Here is a 16,961-nt window from a genome sequence, read left to right as displayed (position 1 = left end):
AAAGGGTGTATGTGCATATGTACTTTTGTTTCACCAGGGTTCTGAATTGTTGTAGCCCTTCTAAGATATCATTTTCAAGACATTTCTTTCACACATTTTAGCCTCCCTGTGGTACCCTGGGGTTTAGTTAATGGGATACCCAAGAGAACCAATGTTGTCCTCTCAAACATTTTTAAATGACGTACACTGGCTTGTGAGAAATCTTTCCCAAATCATCTTATTCACATTTTAACTAGAAGTCATTGCAACATATTTGTCACTGTTTTTACTATTCCAAGGAGAATGTTTGTCCTCTATTCAGGTGGTGTTAAGATGTTAACAAAGACTTAATTAAGTAACTCCTGCACTTTCAGACAGTGTATTTGTATATCTAAGCTTTTACAAAATGTGGTTGTATGGCTCATGGACAAGTCTTAAATTTTAGCACTATCTGGGTTTCGCCTTTATGTAGGTCACTGTGGAAAGCAGTAATAGGAAAGCAGTTTTTCTAATTGTGTTCAAATTAAGTGAATGTCTCTTACAGATGCTGCACAGAGCTTGAGACACTACCTGAAAGGCAGCTGTCCGTGATTGTATTTAGAATGAACAGTGAAGAGAGATTTGTGGCTGAAAGCTGTGCAGTGGAAGATGACTGAGAAAGGAGCAGAGGTGCAGGACTGCGTTGCCCTGTCAGGTGCCCTGAAGAGGCCCAGATTGCATTAAGTTCACATGGTGGTATTTTTTCAAAACCGTATCTGGGGCTCTCATTCTCGTGATGAGGGTCCAGGGCTCACACTTTCAGAGCCAAACATGGGAGAGTCTGTCTTATTATTTTAGAAGAACTCGTCAAAAGATGGAGTATAGGATTACAGAATCTCAGGAAAACCATCAGGAGATCCTATGGTATTGGTGTAAAAATTATGTCGCTGGTTCTGCAAGACATCAGACAGGTAGAATGGGAGAATGCAGGGAGTGAACGAGGGGCATGTGGCAAGGCTACCCTCTGTGACCCTTAGTGCTAAGACGAATCAAGGTCTCAGGTGTACTCTTTTGATAAGCAAGGCCTACAATGTGATATCAATCTAATATCCTAACTTTGTTCATAGTGCGAGAGCCTAAATCATTTCATTAAAATAAAATACCCCCGTAAGATATCGTTCCGGTGAATGCTGAGTTTACTTGGTAATCTGTGGCATCCCTTCAACACCTGTCACCTACAGTACACAAAAAACAATGGCAACTTTTTTCTAAAGCTCAAAAAAGTCCTAAATCAAGGTTAGAGCTATTACTGAATCTGAGGGGAAACCAGGAAGACTCCCATAATAAATTGTTACTTGCCTTTGGTAATGCTCTTTTTGGTGGATTCTCTACCTACCTGTAGATTCCTCATCTTTTGAATCATTTGCAGGTGCCAGACTGAATAGGGAAACTCCTGCAATAGCTCTTGTGTGTGGTAGGCATCAGCCTGCGCCCAGTAATGACGAAAAGAAGCAGATATTAGCACCTTCCTTGCACAATGATGTTTACTTTCCGCCTTTTTTCTACACCATCAAACATGCAGTATGGCTGACAATACTGAAATGATGACTGGTAGAGGGGAAACCTAACTTGGACCTTTGTTTGACCTGAAGTTCAGTTCACAAAACAAGGAAGCAGGCAAGTGGTGGGAAATCAGCTAGGGGAGAGGGTATCAGTCGAAAAGAGTGTTACAGAAGGGAAGTCCTGCAGGACCAAACAGGCAAAACAGACCTTTCCTGTGGAACTTAAGAGTCAATATAGTAATGCCTGGTGAATATATGAATGGCGTGCCATGTAGTAGCTTGACAGAAGTTAAAATGGGCTGTAGTCGCATCTTGTTACCAAGAGGAGTGGGTCCTAAGAGCCTCAACAGGGCTCTTTTTGTCTAAAGCTTAACACAGTTTAATATAGTGAATAATTCATCTGGATATGGTTAGTTTCTTGAAAGCCTTTCCCTTCTTAGCACCTACAAAGCCAATGAACAGTTGAACATCAATGTGGTACTCCTCATCCTATCAATGTAGAAACTAAGGAATATGATAAATCAAACAGCTGTATCTTCTCTTCTTCCTTAGATCGATGAGGTGGAGAGAGGAAAGTGGAAACTGTGATGGACTGTTCTATATGGAAGCGTGACACCACTTTGGAAAGGAGGGATGAATGTATCCCAAGAATCAGTCTGTAAGGAAAGCCTGTAGAATACGGATGTTTAACCGTAAGACGTGAAGTTTACTCATGAGATGCACAGAAGTAACTGTAATGAGGTACACAGTCTAAAGTTAGAAGCCGGAGAATGCAGGCATAGAGTAGCTCAAAAGGCCCCCACATCAGGCAGGTCAAGAACATATTGAGGTCCTCTTTGTAGCATGATAAAGGGACTAGAGATAACAATGGGAAAGCACTTGAAATTAAGAGTTGCAATCAAAGCCATGGTGCAAGGCAGAGTCCCCGGGGGGATGGCCTACCAGCAGAGTTTTATGCAACATACGTGAAGGAACTTGGCACTCTATGCTGCAGCCCAAGATATGAGCAGCTTAGTAGAATCCCCTAGCAAAGCCCTGGTGATCCCACAAAAGAAGCCAGGCCACACCCCTCAAGATGTTAGGGCATGCCGCCCCTTTTCCATGCTTAACATGGACGGTAAAATACTAAAACGTATATTAGCCAATCATTTTTTACCTCACATCCCCAAGCTGATCCATGCTGACCAAGCTGAGTTCAATCCAGGGCATAATACAGCAATTAACATTCATATGCTCTTTTCAATCCTAGATGCTGAGGGCAGCGACAGTGGCCATTGACATTGAAAAAGCCTTCAACAGCTTAAGTTGGGATATCCTATATCGAGTGATGTCAAAAATAGGTCTGGGACCTGGGTTTGTCCAGTGGACTAAGCTCCTCTATTTGGCGCCTACTGCACAAGCTCAAACTGGCAATTTCTTCTACAACTCCTAAGTTACTGTTAGCCATCGCAGTTGAACCATTTGCTAGCAGCACATGCTCTGCATCATTCTAAAGGGGGTTGGAGCTACCGGGCATTTCAAACTACAATGCCAGGTATGCAGACAATATCCTCTTGTACCTGCACAATGTGGACGCGGACCTACCGGGAGTGATAACACTCCTGCAGCGCTTTAGAAGAGCATTACGCCTGTGCATTAATTATCAAAAATCTCATTTATTCCCGTCTGTAGCGACATGCCCCAGCCTCGAGATCTACGTGGACTTAACTGGGAAGGAACCTTCCTGAAATACCTAGGAGTTAATATTTACCATGACCCTCATAATCTCCTGGACGTTTACATTGGAGCAGCCCTTAGAGCACTCGGCACTAGCGTAGAATTCTGGAAGTCCTTACCACTATCTATGGCGGGAAGAATCATGGTGGCGAAAATGGTGGCACTTCTGGCTTCTGCATTACCTTTCCAACGTGCCTATCATTATTCCGTGCCAAATATTTCAGGTCATAGATTCACTGATGACTTGAACTTATCTGCTGGATGGGTAAACGCAAAGCCACAATGGAGAAATTGCTGCCCCCAACAGCAGAGTTTGCACTAGTGGCTCCAAACCTCGAGGCCTATTATTTAGCAGTGCAGCTCCAATGGTTCAACCAATGAATCATTCTCGGATAAACCCCGGGGGGAGTGGAGGGGGACACCGTCTGCTTGGTTCTGAGCTCCTGAACCCTATTTCAGGTCCTTCTGAATCCCAGACAACCACTCCGGTAGGGTCCCACTGAATTTCAAGTTTTTTGCATGTACCCATGCACCTTACTCACCACAGGGCTTAGAGCTGGTGAAGCAGTGAGGGGGCTAGCAGAATAGTCTGCATGGAGGGATAACCCATGTAGGAGATCCTTACAGAGATGGGGAGCATTCAAAGGCGTATCATCAACTTCTGAGGGGTCAATTCTTGTCACACAATGCAGTGGTTGCGACACTACGAGACTACTGGAGGACTGGCACAGCTGAACGCCCTATTCACAAATGCTGCCAGACCCTCTGCACTATGGCTGACCGCGTCAAAGCAGTAACATGTCTGTATCAGGCATTGTGGGCTGATATTATTATCCCGTTTGTGGAACTGAACGAAAAGTAGGAGGGGACCTCATGCTCCAACTCGCAGAGGCAGAATGGGCCGTGATACTTGCCAACAGTATGTCGAAGCGCTAGATTAAAAAAAAAATGGACTCTTTCATTAGGACATACCTCACCACTGGTAAAATTATTAGGCTCTACTGAGCGGCTGAGGCTTGCTGCCCAGATGTGGATAGCATGGTGCAGAAAAGCCCCATATAGTTTGGACCTGGCCCACTCTGATTGAATTTTTGAGAGAGGTGGTCAAATGTATTAATGAGACTACTCAAAGGATGACTCCCTGTATTCCTATGGCCTGCGTGTAGGGAATGGGGGTGGCAGGGTGTTCCTGCACCCAAATAAAAGTAAAATTACTGCTAGATTTGTGGACCTGGCTCTGATCCTTGTGAAGTGAGAAATTACCATGCATTGGAAAGCCACTAAAGGCCCTAGGCTGAACAAATGGAGTGGGCAGGATATGAAAGTGCAGTATTATCCCAGGAGGTGAAATAGGGACGTGGTTCAATTGATAACACCCCGGAATGGGACCACTTAGTGGATTGCCTTAAAGAACCTGAGCTGGAAACCCCTGACCGTTCCCTACTGCCAGTGGATGTCTAGACATATCGGATCTCTACACATCATGGGCATGAGAATCTTTGAATATGTGGGAAGACTGGACAACCACTGAGTAGGTGTGGTAATTTGTATTTCACAGGACAACTAAGGCAGAGTCAGGGGCTTGAGAGGAGGGGGAGACTCTAGTATGGTTAAGAAGGACCGATCTTAATATTGCTTTATGTACATTATAGCGATCTCCTGGGATGTGCCAATTGCCGTTGAATAATGTTTAATGTACAGCACATATTGATGTATATTCTGATATTGAGCCTAGGACCGGGTTGATTGTATTGATGAAAATTAGAATAAAAATGTAGTCTAAAAAAACCAAGATAACCAAAATGTTCTGGTGGAAAGGCATTATTAGCTACAATTTCAACGATTTCCCCAATGAAGGGTAGCCTCTATATGGATTTAAGTGGTTTTGTTGACGAAGAACCCAAAGTTGAGCAGCAGTGATATTGAACTCTGTGGAAGGTCCATCGTCAAAAGCCAGTTGTCAGGTTACGGGAACACATGTATCAACAACCTGAGAAGTAAGGCTGCAACCACCAACATGAACCTTCTAAAGACCTGATGGGTCAAAGTACGGCCAAAGGCATGGATAGTATCTTAAAAGTGAGAATGTCATTCAGGTATTGCTTGTGGGACCGCAGGATTCATACACAAAAAAGAGCATCCTGCAGATCCTTGGAAACCATTTAAAATCAGCGGAACTTATGTGTGTCATCATTATGAATGTCCCCTTTTAAAGGAATGAGTTCAAAACCCTTAGGTCCTGATTCAGCAACAGGCTTCCATTTTCTTGGGGACCAGCAATTAACTGGAGTAACAAACAAGCGAATTTCAGCCTTAGGTACAATCTCAATTTTAATCTTGACTAGTAAAATCGGCATCTCCCCTGAGGGGATCTCGCTATGTTCTCTTGAACCCAGAATCAGGACACGGGTTAAACGCGGAAGAGCATCCATAAATGGTAGGGTACAATAAACGTGGACATTATGTAGGCCCCATCATGATGAAACACCAGTGAGGCAGACACTGTTGTTCTGTTGCATTGCCAAGCAGAGATGAGGAGGAAAATGTATGCTGCTGCCCTCTCCCCTTAGCAGTATATTTTCCTTAAAGACCCCAAACAAATTCTGAATGTGGCTCTGGATGGTTTGTGATAGCCGAAGTTGATAGGGAGGCAAGGCCTTTGGACTAACCTCTGACCTTCTGGAATAAGAAGCATGCAGTTGAGGCTTAATCAGAGAACGCACTGTTGCAGAACTATCCTTAAACATCTCCAAGGCAAAGTGGGCTTTCTTCCCGAAGAGCTGGGTCCAATTGAACGGCATATGCATCTATGAAGGATGGACATCCCCAAAAATCCTGGTCAGGAGCACTGAGATGTGCATGTGAATGATTACATTAATTCTCATAGCATCAACCTGTCTGAGTAATAAAGGTCAGAAAGTAAAATATGTTTGGTTGTGTTCTTTCCATCTCAAACTGTTGGCGCTAAGAAACCACAGAAGTTCTCTGGTAGGGCTGGCAGACCCTCCTATGCCAACTTGCAGAGCGAGTGGCAATAGTGAGTGAGAAGACTAGAAGGTTTAAAAGAATGCAGCAACAGGAGAAAATATGTTCTTGTCCTTTGCAATAGGTTTTGAATACTTGTCTGAAGGTGTAGGGGGAAAAGAATTTGGGTTAATTTACCATGGGAACCTTGCACCACAAGGATCTCTGGCATGACATGTTTTTGAAAGCTTTTGTCAGTCTATGATGTCTAGCAATGGGGCGGCTAACAATTAAGGCTGCAAAGGGCTTAGCCCAGGCTACTAATATAGGGGCACCCAAAGTCTCTCTGAAAGACAAAAGGGTTTCATAAGTGGAGGACCCAGGTTGAAGGTTTTTGTAAGTAAATTAGCTTTTATTTCCTCAAATGAAAGATGGAATTCTGATGCGCTCCTAATGACTACTGCAATGGAAGTGTTCTATTTAGTAGGAGGATCCCTGGTGAATCAAGAGCAGAGTCAGGCAATGGGACAGGGCCATTGGAATTCTATAAACCTAGTAAAGCCCATCATTAGTATAATGAGGAGTGAGTAAATTGTCCACCTCTTACTCATTCTCATATGGACCAGCATCACCCATTTCAATTGTGTCAGAGGGCAAAGTGACAATGGCTTAAATTATCTTAAAACATTGATGTCAATGAAGTGGCGTCACAGGGGAGTCATCCTCAATTCATGGTTGCACTTTAGTAATTGAGCAATGAGACATGGGGCAAACTCAATGACGAAGGAGCTGGATCCAAGAATGATGCTACTGTACCCAGGATCTACCTCGCTGGAGCTGGTGGCAGCATTGATGGTGGAACCTTCGGCACAAGAGTAGAAGGAAGGCCCAGCAGTGGAGACAGATTGGGCAGGATCAGCTGGGAGATGGCCTGCTTGTGGAAGGGCAACTAGAAGTCACAAGGGTTCCATGGGTTCAGTAGGCACACCGGAAGGAGCAGGAGAAAAGTTCTAGATCTGCAACATGGACTCCTTAAAGGCTTGCACTTGCATTTTCAGCAAAGTTATACATAGCTAGGCAGGATTTTTTCCAGGGCAAGGACCTATGGAGCAATGGGTTAATCTTTATTATATAAAAAGTGAATATATAACATTAATTGTATTGCATTTCTACACTTATACAGCACTTACTACCCCTATGTGAGATTGCCTACATGGGTAGCATGCTACACCGTGTAGGGTGTGTGGTTGGAAATGGGTTGTCTTTGTTTTGATGCTGTGTGGGAAGGTTTTTCTATGTCGAGCGTCAGACTGGAAACCCAAAGCAACCATGGCAATTGTCTGGCAATTTTGTCAGACATGTCCCCACCCCTGGGGAGGGGGTGGGGGGGGGTCAAATGTGAAGCTCTGCTGCTCAACAAAACCAGCCCCCAGTGGTGTTGCTTTTGCTACTCTGGGCCAATATTGCGGCATCGCTGGACAACCGGCCCCAGTAACAAAACTGGCCCCCATCACTGCAAAACCGACCCCTACCTTTTCAGCCTCCTGTGGAAATGCCCAATGCCTGCCATGGCCAGTCCGACCCTATCAAGAGTTATGACCAATGTGGTGCGGTTATAGTACACACTGCATAGCAGATGGATGAAGAATTTTGAGAAACAGGCATGCAGTTTATAATTTTCAATGAGCTGCAAGAATCGAGCTGCTCTGCAGGTCCATTTATGGTATTTCTTATCACCATAATCCCCTAATCTGGTTACTGCACTGGGTTGTTCATTCTTAGATATTTTGGTCAACGCTCTTGATCCAGAGCAGGCAGGTTAAAAGGACAACCGGTTAGATCTGCTGGTATGGATCTAGTTAATATCATCCCATATCTGTTTGTCACTGTGAGATGTCAAGAAGTGGTTGTCGTATGTAGCTAGTTGAGAAATTCAGTGGTGGGCTAAATTTAGGTCCTCCATTGGTCAGCGGCATGTGGAATGATCTCTTCAATTATTCCACGCCTGTTCAGTTTGTAATGGATGATTTATTCCAGTGGACTGGTGTGTGATTATAAGAGTGTAAAGCAGTGGAAGGGAATGCTTATGCAGCATGCATGAACCAGAAACGACTACCCGACCACTGAGTGTTATGGTATTATTATTAGCATGGGTTAGACATTGTATAATATTGTAATTGCACTGATATTTAGCACCTACTATCCTGAATGAGACATTGTAGAGCCTTATACCAGACAGCAAACTGCTCCAAACCCCAGGTTTTTTTGGGGGGGTTTGTTGGTTATTGGGATTAGTCTTGCACTCTAGTAGTGCAGAGAATGGTGAAGAGCACTGGTCTCTTACACATGCTTACAAGGCAAATCAAAATATATAATTGGAATGTTTAAACTACAGGTAAAGATACTTGTTTCCTTTCACAAATATACACATAATTCACAATGTTCATTGTTTTGTTAAACTGTTTAATCAACAAAGTGTTCACTGATTTTGGAGCCTAAACAGGAGTAAGCAAATGCAATGCAGGAGTACTGTTCAACATTCTCTGATTTTGAAGGTTTTGGATGGCATTTTCTGGTTCTGGTGGGAGCATAAGTGTATAGAGCAGTAGCTAAATTATGGAGATTAAGGTAGAGGTTGTAAAGTAGAACAGAGGGTTGACTGAGTTTAGAAGCAAGGAAGGATGATTCAAACACCACAAGCTTATATTTCTGAGATTCCTGTTGGAGACTGGGGGAACCTTGTTTACAATTATGGAGGATGGCTTGTAGGTTAGGTTTTAGAGGGTGAGGGAAATGAAGGAGTGGTCAATCAATACTTGTGGTTGGACTGCTATTTTAATTTTATTTCACTTTTTATATAAAGCTGCTCTCGCTTTATTAAAGCTGGATTCTCTTTATAAGACAGCATTTGAACATAGTCGACAAAATAGTTGCAAAATGCGATTTGGTGGTGGAGGAGGGGGGTCATGAAGCTGATGGACAAAGAGAACTAACGTTGTATACAAATACATTACAAATGGGTGCTGTAGATGCAAATACTTAGATTAGTTTGCCAGGTAATGGACGGACAGAATAATTTTTTAATCTCTGTATATTGGAGCAGAATATCTTGGCATCTGAACTGTTCAGAAAGAGCATTTCAAAGAGTTGGGGCTCACACAAGAATATTATTGTGATGCAGCTGGTTAGAAATTTATGTTTTCTTGTTTGTCATGTCAGGTTCAATTTGATCCTTATCCGTTTCTTTCACCCAGAGATCTACAGGGTTCAGGTGAGACAAGGTGTCGGTTGTTTAAGATTGATAAACCAGTCAATTTGAACTTGATTGAGTTTTCATTCAGAGACAAAGGAAATTTAGCAATACTAGGGTGAGGTGTTTGAATTCTTTCTTCACATACAAAAGTCTTGTAGCTAAGAGCAACATAGTCTTGAAAGGTGATTATTAGTTTTTGGTGGCCAATCAATACTGTATTTACAAAGTTCTGTTGTGAAATTATAAGTGATACAACAGCATTGTAGACGTTTTTGCTGTTTAAATAGATTTTTTTAATTTCATTTAATGCTTAGAAAGTAGCTCTGAGGCTTTTTAACAATATGGTGGGTAAGCCCAAACCTGGAACATTTACTGCGGCAGTGGGAACTAATGCAACTATGCTAACTTTAAGCTCAGTGAGCCATTTTGGGTTGAAGTTATTTTTGCCTTATTTCATTGGAAGGATAAAACCAGTGTTGAGGCCCAGAAAATTGACTGCTGTCCAGATATAGAGATTTTCCAAGCAGTTTCTCAGATAATGAATATCGTCAATTGAAGGGATTCCTGAACAGATTTGAGTATAAACTGCATACTGGCACATGCCAACTTCGGCCCCCTCCATAAATATTTTAAGGGTATCCATATAGAACTTGAACAGAGTAGGGGCTTAAATAAAGATTTAGGGAACCCTGCACAATCAGAGCTAGAGCCGAGTTAGAGTAAATTCTTCTATTCTAACCAGTTGTTTGTGGTTGGTTAGGAATAAGGACAACCAACCCAGAATACTGCCCCTGGACCCCAGGCATGTTAGCAGTATGTGTAGTATTCTACAATGATCAACTATATCGAAGGCTGCTGCTAGGTCATGAAAAGGGAACAAGTGTTACTCACATCCAGTATGTAGTGAATGTCAGCAAGTATTTTGTGGTGGCCATCTCAGTTCTGCACCCTTTGTTGAATCACAACTTAAATGGAGCTAGAAATGTACTGTTCTTGATGGATGGATGAAGGAGTTTAGCTGTTACTCACATGTTTTAAATTGTTAGGCTGACCTGCTCTTGATTGTTGTTTTTTTGTTGTTTTGAGTGAAGGAACACATTTTTAGAGAGTGTGAAAAAATGCCATTTCTGAGAGAAAGTTTGGGTTGATTAGCTGACTGCAAGTTTTGCAAAACATTTTAACTTTTTTTTATCACTGGAGCCAATAGGACGCCTTCATGGTAGATTCTTGGTTTCAATTCTTTAGCTGCCCTGGTTAATTGTACTTTTGTGACTGATATAAAATTGTACCAATTAAGTGCAACTTAGACAAAGGAAAAGCATAGTGTTAAGGCTGAGCCCTTGGTGACATTTTCGGTTAATTGAGGAGATTTGGAAGAGAAATCATTTTAGGAACTCATGACACTTGGAGACGGACTTTTAGTACAGATTGGTGTTGATTATTATGTTTCAAAAATTTAAAGAGTTATTTTGAGTACTTTATAGCATTTCTGATTTAATGTTATATGAACTTTTCTTGGTAGCCTTTAGTGTTGAAAGCAGCAAAGGATCTTTGTTACATTTCTATATTATATCAATTTTGTGGAATTTTTCCTTTTGAGCAGTAAGTCATGAGCATACTAATGTTTTTTCATGCTTTGTGTCGTTCATTTTGGTTTTAGATAGATTACTGTGTCACTAAGTAGTGTGGGTGATCATATTATATTAACCGGATAGGGTGTTCACCTCTTGAGATTCTTAAATATTTTAGATGACCACCTCTAAAGATGATATTAAGATAATAACTGGTGCTGTGATTCACATTAGAAATATTTTTAGGGTAGTTTTACTGTGGGGTTAGAAAGCTACGCAGTGAAAGGAGAAACACAGCTATGGCCAAACCATTAGATTTCAACAGATCTGACACACTTGGTCCTAGAGTGATTAGAGATGATATGGTACAATATTTTGTTTTTTTGCATTTGTTTACATGGCAAGCTTGGCATAAAGGCATCAAAGTGCTTTACATGAGCACTAGATACATTTACACAAGGGGGGGGGGGGGGGATTAATTGATTTGCCCAGAATCTCTAGGATGTTAAGAAGGTGCCGGGACTCTAACCTGGTTCCCCCGTCCTATCTCAACAGTGTGGGCTGTTAATCTACATCTCCTTCTCCTCTTGTTGTTTTGTCTTTCATGTGTGTAGGGAGTGTTCAGACATGCACCAGATTGTTTTGAACTAGTATTTTCTGAAAGGACCTTCAAAAGGGTTGTTGTTGATTGTCCAATTCCCCCAGTTCTATTCTTGAGATTTAAAGGTTATAGGTGAAAACAAGGGGCAGCGAGGTCACCACCCATTTAAAGCCAAGAGCCTTCATGTAGTCAAGAGGGTCTGCTGCAGGTCTGAAGTCTGAGCTAAAATCTCCTATGATCACAATTTTATTAGTTCAAGCCTGTTTGTGGACGGTGAGCTGGAGGAACCTTTACAAAAAAGCATGGTTGCATCTCACAAAATATATATGTTATGTTATGTTATGTTATGTTAAAAAAACTTCTATAGGTCACAGCTGCCCCAGCAAAGGGGCGTCCCGGCGCTTAGGATAGGCAGAAGAAACACAACACTACAAAGAACAACAGAGAGACCAGAGGCACACAATACTAAGATGCAGGAGGAAACAGAAAGGTTTTGATAGCCCTCCTGAACTCAAGCAGGTCATTGAGAGCACGAATATGACCTGGAAGTGAATTCCAAAGCTTGGCAGCTAAAACACGGAAGGAACGTCCACCGACTCTACAGAGCCTAAAACGTGGGACAGCAACCAGATTTTGGCCAAGAGACCTCAGAGAGCGGGAGGGGACATAGGGATTAAGAAGGTTCTCAAGAATCCGAGGGGAGGATAACCTGAGAATCTTAAAGGAGAGACATAAGGTCTTAAAGTCAATCTGTTGACTGTTGACATGAAACAGCTGTTAGAGAATATGAGATGAGCAGTTATAACTTTGAAGGTTTGGAATGTGATGAAAGTAATTGCCAAGCAGATAAATGCTGAAGTGTATGTTAGCACTATGCCTACCCGCTCTTTTTTTTTTTTTTGAAAATCTGTTTATTAGCATAGTAGGTAAAGCAGTCACAGAAATTTCCAGTCCCGGAGGGAAACAGGGTAATACATACATAAGGTTGCTTAGAACATATAATTGCATAGTTGTCTTGATTTTTCATTTTGTTGGTGACAGGAACCGTCACAGTATAGACAAACCCCGGTCAAAAACTATCCCTCCCCCCACCCTCAACAAACCCACCCGACACTCTCACAAAAACATATGATTGAGCAATCATTAGACTGGGGCACTTACGGAATTACAACATATGGCTCCATCCGACTGTACACATAGATGGAACGAGACTAGTACAGAGATTGTGAATGTGAATGGGGGGCCCCTCGCACCTCCCCATAGCGCACCACGGTCAGTGGCAGTGCATGTCAGTCCGGCCAAGGACACATTTATCGTACATTCGGAGAGGCACCTGTATCCTCGTCCTCCCCGTCTCCCCCAGTTTCAAACATACCTAATATGGTAAACCAGTCCAGTGAAATTGGCGTTTTCCTCAGGCCTCTGTATTACTCCCTCTGCAGTGCAACTCCCTCTGCCTTGCCCCACCGCACCACTTCTGCCCTCCACAGTTCAGGGTTGGGAGGTCTGGGTGACTTCCACCTCATCGTGATGGCACGCTTCGCCAGCAACAGGGCCAGGTCCGAGAAACGTGCCGCCACGGTTCTAGTGCGTTGTGAGGGCCCCAACCCCAGCAACGTGCCTTCCAGTGTAGGAGATCGGGACAGAGCACCCGCTTTCTGGAGCGATTCATGGACCGTGGTCCAGTAGTATCCTAGTTTGGGGCATTGCCAAAGCATGTGTATTAGTGTAGCGTCCTCGGTGTCACATTGGGGGCAATTACTTTTCGCATCAGGAAACATCATGTGTATGCGGCGTGGGGTCAGATAGGCTCTGTGTAGGACCATCGATTGAATGAACTTAAACTTGGGGTTCCTAGCTACTTTTTTGGGAAACTGAAGGATACGTTCCCACTCTCTATCCCTCAGGGGCCTACCAATGTCCCCCTCCCATGCTGCCCGGAGTGGTGACAGATCGAAAGCCCTCCCCTTCTTAATACTAGCAGTGAGCCACCTTGTCAGGTGGGCGCCCGTGCCCATCAGGTAGTGCATTGTGATGAGAGGATTTGTAGCTGGCTCTCGGCCCCTAGGGGACCACTTATGTGTGATATAGTGGCGAAGGCCAGAGTGTAGGAGGAAGGTGCCTCCAGGGACTCCATGGGTAGTTCTAAAGTCTGCAAAGGACAATAGGTGCTCTTCCGCGAACAGGTCACCTACGTGTGACACTCCCGCGTCATGCCATTGTTCCAGCGAGTCCGCCGATAGAGTCCCCGTGGCCAGCGGGATACCCAAGAGCGGGATCGTGGGTGCATAGGACGACCCCGGGGACGTATACTTTAATGCCTTTCGCCAGTAAGTTATCGCCAGTTTGAGGAGAGGCGGGACATCCCTCGGTATAACCGAGTTGGGCAAAAGTAACGTGTGTATTCTCCCCAATGCATGCTCCCTATCCGTCATGTTGATCTCCTGAAGATTGCGGCCCGCTACCCAGAAGGCCAGCCATTGTAGTTGACACGCATAGTTGTTGGCTCTAAAATCAGGCAAACCCATGCCACCGGCGTCAGAGGGGAGCTGCAGCTTGGACAGACCTATACGCCTGCGGCCGTGCCCCCACACAAGTTCGGTGAGTAGAGTGTCTAGGGTCTTAAAGGTTGCTGCCGGGATCAGGTGTGGCAAGTTAGTGAAGTGGTAGAGAAGGCGGGGGAGCATCACCATCTTGGATATCGTCACTCTGCCGGGTATAGAGAGTGGTAGTGTGAGCCAAAATTGTATCTGCGACTTCAGTGCTCTGATGGCCCTCCCAAGGTTACCGTCGAGCATCTGGTCTGCTTCCCTGAAGATCTGCATCCCCAGATATCTGAAGGTGGTTTCAGCTATCTGGAACTCGTGGGGGGCGAAGGGTAGTGGAGTAGCCAGACCAGCTGCTGCAAATGTAAATCCATATGATTTGGATTCGCTTATGGTCAGGCCTGAGATCGACCTAAAGTCCTCAAAGACCTGGGCAACAGGGCTCAAGTCGCCCCTCAAGTCCCGGAAATATAAGATAATATCATCCGCATAAGCGGACACTATATGTGCCGTCCCATGACGTAGAATGCCAAATCGGGGGGCCATTTGGCGGAGCCTACAGAGCATCGGCTCAAGGGCAAGGACGAATAGGAGGGGGGAAAGTGGGCAGCCTTGTCTGGTGCCCCGTGCAATAGCTATAGGAGCTGATATATGGCCTGAGGTGCGCACTCTAGCTGTGGGGGCTGTATACAGCAATCTGACCCAAGCGAGGAATTCGGGGGGAATCCCAAATTTCGACAGTGTGTCGAACATGTAATCCCATCTAAGGGAATCAAATGCTTGTTTCAAGTCCAGGGAGATGCAGCCTTCGGAGCTCGTGTCCTCACGGTCACCGAGCATGAGCTGAGCTAGTCGCCTGAGGTTCATGGCTGTATTGCGGCCTGGGACAAAACCACATTGGTCTGAATGGACCAGCTGAGGTACATATTGCACGAGCCTCGATGCCAGCACCTTGCTCAATATCTTGGAGTCAGTATTGAGAAGGGACAGGGGTCTATAGTCAGCCATCTGAAGCCCTTCTTTAGTAGGCTTCAAAAGGGACGTGATTAACGCCTGCATAGACGATTGCGGTAGGGTGGCTGTCCGCAGAGCTTCCAAATAAATAGCGTGTAACCATGGGGCTAGTAGGTCTATGTATGTTGCATAAAAGTCGGCTGGTAGGCCATCTGTCCCAGGGGTCTTGCCCTTAGGAAGGGCGCGTATTGCCTGTCTGATTTCAGTTATAGTAATGGTGCGCTTAAGGTCTTTGATTTGCCCGTCATTAAGTCGAGGCAGGGCCAAGTCCCTCGTGAAGGCCTCGAATGCAACCTCGGGAAGGGGCTGTGGGGGACTGTACAGCGTTGTGTAGTATTCCCTGAACGCAGTGTTGATCCCGACCTGGGTGGTGGTTGGGTTTCCTGCTTGGTCCAAGATTCTCAGAATGGGGTGGCTCACTGGGGAGTCCCGTAAGAGGCGGGCTAGGAGGGGGCCAGCTCTATCCGCCTGTGCATGCTGCCTGTTCGTATATTCTCTATAGTCTAGGAGCCTCAGGTCTTCCAGTAGCTCTGCGTGTCGAATGTGAGCCTCCTGTAATGGCGTGAAGGGTGCATGTGTGCCGGCAGCCTCATTCTCTAGGGAAGCTAAGGAGCCCTCCACCTCCTTCAGTTGATTAATTATCTCCCGTTTCCTGCCCATTCCAGCGGTCATGGCTGCCCCCCTAAGACAGACCTTAAATGCGTCCCATTCCACTTGACGGGTGCTGGCCGTGTTCATGTTTGTGGAGAAATATGTTACTATAGCATCGGACAGGGAAGCCCGGAATACAGAGTCTTCAAGGAGATCCGGAGACAGTCTCCAAGTGGGGATGGGGGCTAGTCGCCTGCCCCACTGCCATGTGAGTTCTACAGAGCTGTGATCGGACAGAGTTTTCCCCATGTGTTGGGCCTGAACAATTGTATCTGCTACGGAGCGGGAACAGAATATGTGGTCAATTCTGGTATGAAGCTGGTGTGGTGGGGAGAAAAAGGTATATTCCCTCTCTTGTGAATGTGTACTGCGCCATGCATCAGTCAGGTCCCAGCCCTCAGCCCACCTAGTAAGAGCATCCGCTTGTTTCCTACTCTCAGTCGCCTGTAAAGGGGGATGTGACCTATCCAGCGTAACATCAAGCACAGCATTGAAATCACCCCCAATAAACCAACGATGATCAGCCCACTCAGTCAGCACCCTGTTCACCGTTAACAAGAACTCCGATTGATTAGAGTTCGGCGAGTAAACACATCCAAATACAACAGCAGCCCCGTCTAACAGCCCCCGCACAAATACATATCGGCCCTCTTTATCGATTCTATGCTCTAACATCTGAAAGGGGACAGAGCCACGGAACCAAATCGCTGCCCCCCTTGAAAACGCAGAATAGGAGGTAGCAAATAGTTGTCCCCTCCATTTCTTGCGCAGCTTCACAGCTTCAGAAGCGTTCAAATGTGTCTCTTGCAGGCATGCAATCTGGGTCCCCCTGCGATTAAGCTGGGCCAAAACTCTATGACGTTTCTGGACTGCTCCCATGCCACGCACGTTCCAGGTGCACAGTTGGTAATTATTAAGTGGCCCCATAACCATCTATGTGGTGCAACCCAGTGAAACACCCTGGGCCCCATGTCAGTTCTGCATTGAGATAAGGTGAGTGTGTCGTGAAAACAAGTAACCCCTGAACAAAAAGGTCCCAAAGCCAACGTGCCCGGGATCCAAACTGTGGTGCCCAACGTGGGCACAAGTCAATGGAGTCCGTGTGCATACCGGGGGGTGACAGGC

At 44.9% G+C, this 16,961-nt stretch overlaps 1 protein-coding gene across 2 annotated transcripts in view; it reads right to left on the bottom strand.

Annotated features, from left to right (window-relative positions):
* Positions 1 to 16,961, bottom strand: part of TMCO4 (transmembrane and coiled-coil domains 4) — a 572,429-nt gene that overhangs the window by 283,536 nt on the left and 271,932 nt on the right. The gene's annotated exons all lie outside the window — the stretch shown is intronic.

This window comes from Lissotriton vulgaris, chromosome 5 (genome assembly GCF_964263255.1).
Source record: "Lissotriton vulgaris chromosome 5, aLisVul1.2, whole genome shotgun sequence".
In the NCBI taxonomy this organism is placed as follows: Eukaryota; Metazoa; Chordata; class Amphibia; order Caudata; family Salamandridae; genus Lissotriton; species Lissotriton vulgaris.
The sequence above is the reverse complement of the archived record's forward strand: the minus strand, read 5'-3'. Positions and strand labels throughout refer to the sequence as shown.